At 32.7% G+C, this 8,885-nt stretch overlaps 1 pseudogene; it reads left to right on the top strand.

The window, feature by feature from the left end:
- Positions 1-3,144: 3,144 nt before the first annotated feature.
- Positions 3,145-4,294, top strand: LOC107876443 (annotated as a pseudogene).
- The last annotated feature ends 4,591 nt before the right edge of the window (positions 4,295-8,885 follow it).

The raw sequence follows: 8,885 nt of genomic DNA on the forward strand, positions 1-8,885 counted from the left end.
TTCACAACTAACCAATATACCATCATGTGAGCCAAATATCCACTCAATATTTCCAACCATTCATGATATCCAACATGATTCATATGCCAATACAGTATGAATACATCACAATACACAATTGGTACCACAATAATCTTTTTGTCAAATAAGACATAATTGTTCTCTTGTGCATAGGCTATCAAATCATATAGGACCCTGCACGGTCACACATAGCACACAATATACCAAATCCACCAATTACTTCATCCATCCCAAATTATGTATCATTATTTGAGTGGACACAATATTTAAGAGATAAGTATTGACTTTGATAAAGTTACAAAATTATCCTTCTTAAAAACTATTAAAGCACTATGCACTTTTATTATTTTAACTTTAAAAATGTACTCTATAATAGTACAGTATTACTAATAAAAAAAGTCTTACAACGGTACAACACTCACTCAACTTTGACAAAGAGCAAAGTTTTTGAAAAAGAGTAAAGTTTTTCAGATACGAATTTGTTGTCATGTACGAATTTGCCGCAAAAAGTTACTTTTCTAATTTGATTTTGATTTCAATTTTGTGGTGGCAAACTTTATTTTCAATTGAATTTTTAGCAAGTGATAGTATAAAAATAGAGATGTCCCGTATCTTCCAGTTACTGCTTTTTTTTTTTTTTGGGATGATTTTTGAATTTTTCCTTCATTTTCTCTCTTATTTTTTCCTTTACTTCAAAGATGAGGTTTGTCATACCTATATATTTAACCACCAAAAGTTAGCAATTGAAATTAGAAGAACGTCAAGCAATTACAAAGTTTCTTTTAAAAGAAAGCAAGGAAGGAGATCTTAAACACGAATCTATAACACAAACTGCTATCTTGTTTAATATTTTAATAAGAACTATTCAACGCATTTGAAAAAAATGTCAATCATTAGTTAATAATGGTATGCCTTTAGATGTGTCTTAAAAACTTTAAGGCAGAGTTGAAAGAAAATGGATTGAAGTCGACATTAATCAAGTCAAAGAAATTTCACATTGTCGTCGAACAAATATTTGATCTTTATCTTTTATGATGAACATGGCAAAATCAACCATATTTTGGTGTGTGAAAGATGGAACTATTCGAGCACATTCTAATTCCATCAACCCTCAGATAATTGAAGAAAACAAAAAGGTATGACTTTAATACTGCCTCTCAATAAATAATCAAAATACAATCCACATAAATCCCATATTTATGAATATGTTTACTTATGTTCATATTGATAAAAAGTGTTTTTTTGTCCAAAAAAGTGAAAGGTACTACCTGCTTCTCGAAGAACATGAGCTAGATCTATATCAATCTTACAAAAGTAAAAATTTTATCCCAAAGGTTACTTTATGGCTGCTGTAGCATGTCCTCAATTTGATGAAAATGAAATTAAATTTTTTTCTTGAAAAATAGGCATGTTCCAATTTGTAGTTAAGGAACCAGCTAAGCATAACAGGCAAAATCAAACAACAGGAACTATACAAATAAAAGAGACATTTGTTTGATTGAGAAAGTAACTAAAAAGATCACTAGAGCTTGCTTGATTGAGAAAATTCTTCCTGCTATTAGAGTAAAATCGCCAGCTTCTTATTCAAGTAACCCTATCTTTTTACAACAAGATAATGCTAGGCCACATATTGGTAACAATGATTTGGAATTTATAGAAGCTACCAAACAAGATGGATTTGACATTAGTCTTTGTTCTCAACCACTGAAAAGTCCAGATTTAAATGTTTTAGATCTTGGTTTATTAGAGCAATCCAATCTCTTCAATATCAAAAGGCACCTAAAAATGTTGATGAATTAGTGAAAAAGGTGGAAAGATATTTTGATAAAATGAAAGCAGAACAACTCAATCATGTGTTTTTTTACTTTACAATCTTGTATGATTGAGGTGATGAAAGATAATGAAAGGAATAACTTCAAAGTGTCTTATTTGAACAAAAATAGACTAGAAAGAGAAGTGCATCTCCCTCTCCAACTTTGTTGTGATATTGATATCGTCAATCAAGCTTCAGCTCTAGTTCAATAATGAAATGGTCATTATCATGGTAAAGCTATCTATTTTGAAGTAGGAATGATGTTTTGTAAAGTGTGTTAAACTTTTGGGTATAGTCATAGTGATCATCATGTAATTTCTATGATGAGGTTTTGTCAAATATGTTAGAAGTATTATTATTGTGTATAAACATGGTGATCATAAAATGTAATTTTTGTGCTCATAATTATTTATAGACATGGTGATCATAATGTAATTTAAGTTTGCTATTTAGTTCTTTATTTTGTTAGTTAAGCTGACATAAAGTTTGAAATGATTGTGTATGTGGTATTATCGTCTTTTTTGTTCTAGTATTCATTAGTGGATTGATGACAATTGTATTTTGCAGTCATCTGCATAATCTTTTTTGATTGTAAATGGTGGTTTTAGCTGTAGGATTACTTGGCACGCTCTCTTTGTTTTCTGTATGTAGTTATTCATTGTTTGCAACACTACAACAATTAAGTTATCAGAGGCTGTACCCTTCAGATTCAATTATATTTTGTTTTCTACATGAACAAAGAACTGTATTTTGCCTTAATTGCTAGACTACTTAGTTAATTTGGGATGTTCAGACACCTCAAGATTTATCATTAGAATTATGTTTAAACTTTATATTTTGAGCCATATCTTAAGCTTGCTAGATTTTGATCTGTAAGTGGCTGTAATAATAGTGAGTCATCGAATTTACTATCTAGTATTTGATCTTTTACTGTATCAACAATGTGATCGTTCACTCCCTCTTTTCCTTTCGAAATGAATTTTCTTGGAACTATAACAATTAAAGGATATAGAGAGTACTTTATACAGTACTTGATATGTGTTATCTATGGCAGGATCCAACTTATTGAATTTCTAGTTATGAATTTTGTTAACCTGGTCATATGTTGGAGATTTTGATGTAAGTTAGCTTCATTTAATCATTTGGATGCAACAATGTTTTCTATTTCTTCATAAACTATATTCTTTCCCTTTGCCTTGTCCGATGTAACTCTACCTCCAAATGAAGGAAAATCAAATCGATAGGCTATGGGTCGTAAACATATTATATCTTAGATATATGCCCACAAGGATAACTAGTAGGCTCCAGAAATGACTATCTGGTGAAGGACCATTTTTATAGTGTTAATGACTGAAATGAACCTATCATATTAATACATTGTACTCGGAGTTGGGCTATTTGAAGAATGGGTTTGTATCAATTCTCCATATAAGAAAAGCATTGGAACTACTAGAAAACAACAATTATGTAATGATGGCGAACCAATAGAGAAGAAATCAAATTTTCTTTAGCTACTACTACTCATATGGTCTTGTAATAGTATACGCCGCTCGTCGTCACTAACAGAGAAAGTTGAAAAAATATCATACCTAGACAAGAAAATTGAGCAGCTGAAGAGATGTGAAAGTTAAGGCACTTTGTCTTAAAAGCTATGAAAATCATTGCTGAAGAAAGTAATGTCCAGAGATTTGATGCGCTTGTTACTATATGTGGTGATATCCATGAGCAATTTTATGACATAAAAGAGCTATTAAACATGAGAGGTGATTGTACGAAGACAAATCACTTATTTCTCAAAGATTTTGTTGATAGAGTATTTTACTCCGTTGAGATATTTCTTCTTTTATTAGCTGTTAAGGTGAGATATCCAAATTGGATCACTCTTATCAGAGGTAACTATGGTCTATGAGAGTCACCAGATCATACTGGTAGATGGATTCTATGATGAGTGCTTAGGGAAGTATGGTTCAGTAAATGTTTGGAGATATTGCACAGATATATTTAAATACTTAAGCTTATCTTCTCTCATAGAGAATAAGATATTTTCTGTTCATGGTGTTCCCTCTCTATAATATCTATATTAGATCAGATTCAAACTATTGATAAAAAGCAACAAATTCCTAATGAAGGTGCTATATATATGACCTACTATAGTCAGATTCAGAGGACATTGTTGATGGATGGGGATTGAGTCCTCGTGGAGCAAGTTTTCTTTTTGGTGGAAGTGTTATCACTTCATTAACCATACTAATAACATAGACTTCATACGCTGTACACATGTTTAATAATCAAATAGTTACAATCTGGTCTACTTAAAGCTAGAGTTACAGTTATAGAAATGTTGCAGTGATTCATGATCTAGACGTGAATCTTACTAAGTAGTTTCATGTGTTTGAAGCGGCTCCTCAAGATTCAAGAGGAGCACCTGCTAAAAAGCCTCCACCAGATTACTTCCTATAGGATCACTTAAGCAATTCAGTTTTTGCCATTAATATACCCATATTGTGGACAATATGGTTGTGATGAGAACACATATGAGATGCTCTCACATGATTCATTTTGGTATAAAGGCTTCTCTATTTACAGAAAGAATGGTACCATTGTTGGGGTTCCTAAGATTATCAAGGATCTAAATAAATGTTGCCCATTTTGAAATCCCATATGGCAATAAAAAAGATATTACTGCAAAAGAGGGTGTTAGAGAAAGTAATGGTAATCTTGTCGATATGGCTCGACAGTGGGTTAAGAAGCAAGGTTTACTTACTTCTAGCAAAGAGATCCCCTTGACCGAGAGTTTTCCTAGTGGTGGTATTATTGCGGTAATTTTATGCAACAAAACTTGTATGGACTAACAATTGAAAATTTCTAAAGAGTGATCTTGTTTCATTTTTTAAAAAATCAATAGTGTTTCGGGCAGCATAAATTTTTGGTGCTTAAGCTGTTACTTCAGAAGGGTTCGTTACTTATTTGTCTATGCTAGTACGTTAATGTCAGCTTTTTGTTGTGGTCTCACACAATTATGTTTTTCCTTGTAGTGGTGGTGTGTGTATTAGAATGGGACATTGAAGTGAGAGTTGCAAATTATGAGGCAACTTCACTCTCTTGTAAAGGAGTTATACAATTGAAGTCGAGGACTCTATTTTCATCATTTTGTTACGTCTGGACTTTGGTACACATCAGTAAATGTTTCTTGGTTCGATGTTGCATTAAATGTATTTTGGACTGTGTTGCATAAAGGAAAAAAACACAACAAGAATAATTGTGTAATTGGAGTTGTGGCCAAGCAAATGGGACAATTGTTATTTTTGCAAAATCTAAGTCAGATTCTTGAAAACTTGTTTAGCAAAGTTGAAATATGTTCCACCAAATTACCGGTTTAAGTTAATCTTTGACTTTTCTATGGCTTTACTATTTTTGGTTGAAGTGTAAAATAAAAGGCTTAAATTGTGATTGAAGTGATTTGACTTTTACATGAAAAAACAAATAAAAAAAGGATTAATAGTATTTAAAATCAAGTGGGACCACTAAGGGTAAAATTGTAATTGGGTCTTTTAAAAAATTACCAAATAAGGAAAGGCGATATTCTTTTTGGGATGGACCAAAAAGGAAATGACGACACATAATTTGGGACGGAGGGAGTACATCACATATGGGACCCCACGACGACAAAACACAATAAGATAGCTATTTTTCAGGATTAGTTCCCACAACGTTAACATGCATTTTGTATCGGTATTGACTTCCAAACCCAGTCTGAAAGAAGTTAATTCATAACCTACCTCAAAGGACAAAAACCGATCTACAATACTTCAATCTAAAAGCCATACTCTTCACGAATGGACCCAAAATCAACTAAAACATCAAAATATAGAATCTACGCATTAAAAGGAAGCCAACAATACCCATATTGCCTAGTTTCAAGTTGGGGTCAAAACAGACCCCAAGAATGGGTTTTTGAAAAAGAGTTTGTATCAAAATGAGGTCAAGTGAAATATGTTTCCCATATTTTTAGGAGTATACAACTGAAAACTCAAGTGAAAATGAGGTCTAAATAAAAGAAAAACCATTTTATAACTTTACCGAGTAAAATCTTAAAAATCCATTTAAAAATCAAAAATCAAAGTTGGTTTGAAGATGAAATTGAGGAAAAACAGATAATTATAGGATTAGAAACTCATTCAAGTGAAAAAGGAGTGAAATTGAAGTTTAAATTGGAGGAATACCATTTTTAGTCCTTACGGGCCAAAATTCCCAAATTCCTTACTTTAATTCATGTTTAAAACAAGAAATTAATGTTAAAGATGGAAGAAATTAGTTGAAAGTCGACCCCCAAAACCCAAAATCACAACTTTCCAAAGCGAGGGACGAAATGAGATTTAGAAGCCATAAATCCACACCAAACATGTTACTACCCTAAAATCGACATTCTAGATTTACTAGCGTAGTCCGTTTAGCCATCCGTCGCATGTATTAAAAAATAACAACTAAACTCAATTTTAAGGCTCTCAAAGCCATCAAAAACAATAATATTTCATAAATGATACCAAAATGCATTGGAAAATTTGCCAATCATTTCCACACCCTAAAAATACCATATGCAACCATGGGGACGAGGTAAAATTGTCAAATCACACAAAAACACATATTTCACATATTTCATCAAAATTCAGATCATTACATTATCCACCACTAAATATCGAGTTCATCCTTGAACTAAAGGCAAGATAAATACCTGAATCAGACTCAACTTCCCAAGAAGCCTCATCTACAGGTCGATGCCTCTACTGGACCTTAACTACAGGAATAACTCTAGAGCGCAACAGTCTAACATCCCTAAATAATATGGATACCAGCTCCTCAACAAAAGATAACCTCTCATCTAACTGAATCAACTCCCAACGACTGAAATGAGACTTATCCAAAATGTAATGACGAAGCATAGAAACATGAAAAGCTGGATGAACAAGTGATAAATCTGGGGGCAAAGCTAGCTCATAAGCCACATCACCAATAGTCTAAAGAGTCTAAAATAGACCAATATACCTGGGGCTAAACTTTCCCCTCTTCTTAAACTTTATCACACCCTTAATGGATGAAACTCGAAGGAAACCACAATCACCAACACCAAATCTTAAGGCACGAAGTCTATGATCAGCAAAGTACTTCCCACTCTGAGCCGATTGAAGTGTATCCTGAATGATCTAAACTTTATCCAAATACTCTCTCTAAACTCTATCTGAAGACTCATGAAGCAAGTCTGTACCTCGAGGTCTAACCTCAGAAACCTCAAACCAACCGACTGGAGTGCGGCAATGCCTACCAAAACTTTCAACTGAGATCATTTTAATTAAATTTCAGTCCCATACATAGTTCTACTTTAACTAATTTCTACCCATTAGCCTAAAATAAGTTCGGAAGCCTTAGGACTTGAATCAAGGGTCCCTATTTCGGAGTTGATGATACTGTAAAAATTCTCATACAAGGATATTTACTATGTGTTTTGGTCCAAGTCCAATTCCTTAACAGTGAAAGCTCCAAAATAAATAAATTGGCCTAAAATCCAAACAAACTATTCAATAATTGAACCAATAGTTTTTACAAGACATAAATGTTTTATAGCCGTTATGGGAAGGCTCAAAACACCGAAAATGCATGGAAATAAAAGAAATGACCTAAAGGGTTATTATAATATCTATTACTAAAAGGATTTTCATCTACGAAAAATCAATTGATATGAAATGCTTAAAATCTTGAAAGGTTAAAAGAAAAAGGTACAAGGATTGCATACCCCAAGCCAGACTCCCCAAATAACCTCTAAGACTAACCAATGCTTTCAAGGGATTTCACAAAGCTATCCCTTGTTCACCAACTTCTTTACTTTATTTATCAAATAGCCACAAATGCAACTTGAATAACCAATTGGTTTCCAACTGAATCAAGAATGACTAATGCAAAAAAACTGAAACCACAATATGATGTGCCATGGTTTTATTTCACTTTTGATGCTTAAAACTATGAAAATATGCAAATAATTAGGTTATTTTGTTAGATATGATGTGTTTTTGTGTTTGTGTCACAGGAAAATAGGATTTGAAGTGAGTAGAAGAGATAAATTAAGAAAAAATACCAAGAAGTGAAGTCTCTGCTTGGAATATGAATAATTGGGTAATGTTATAAATCGTAGTCCAAGTCATAGGGTCACATCTAAAGAAATATAAGAAGGAAAGTAAAGTGGACACTGGATACAACTCGTATTTACGCCTTGTAGGATCTCAATACAGTTCGTATGGAAAATTGTTCTAGAATAAATTGAAAAAAGATCTAAAAGTATACAAGTCTAAGCCCAATGGAGTCGATCCCGATGATGAGTCATAGAATCTGACTATGACTCATAGTGATAACCAATCTGAGCACCTGGAGAGAAGACCTGAGAAATTAAAATTCACTAGAGAGGCAATGAGTTTAGATGATGACTCATAAAGAGATGTGATGATTCATCACCAAAGAGTTAAGAAAATAGGAAACAGAGCTGACACGAGTCATTGTCAGTCCAAATGACTTGTTGTCTGAGGCGTTGCCATAACTGACCTTATTTTCTTATTTCATTTTGGTTAGGATTTTTAGGATATTTTGTGAAACTATAAATACCAATTTAATATTTTTGTATTAGTTTACACACTTTATATACTCACAATACTATATTGATTCTGATATTGGACTTTTGACTATGGAATCCATTGTTCTTGGTTTTTATTCTTCAATTATTGTAAGATTATTTATATTCTTTCTTTCATGAATTTGGTGGATGTCTTACAAAAATGAACTGCTAAACTACCTAACTAGGTTTGTGGAAACCTTGACGAAATAACAAAGTAGAGAAAGTGCGAAGTCAATCTTGATAAGTGTTTATGCATGTATTATGGTTTTATTCATATTGATTGCTTTCTTAACGACTGAAGAAGTTAGAACCTACCTGTATTCAGTGCCATATCCACAAGAGAAGTTGAGATTAGGAAGAAGATAATAACAGTAATTTAAAGCTACTAATCTT

The sequence above is a fragment of the Capsicum annuum genome, chromosome 7 (assembly GCF_002878395.1).
Source record: "Capsicum annuum cultivar UCD-10X-F1 chromosome 7, UCD10Xv1.1, whole genome shotgun sequence".
NCBI lineage: Eukaryota > Viridiplantae > Streptophyta > Magnoliopsida > Solanales > Solanaceae > Capsicum > Capsicum annuum.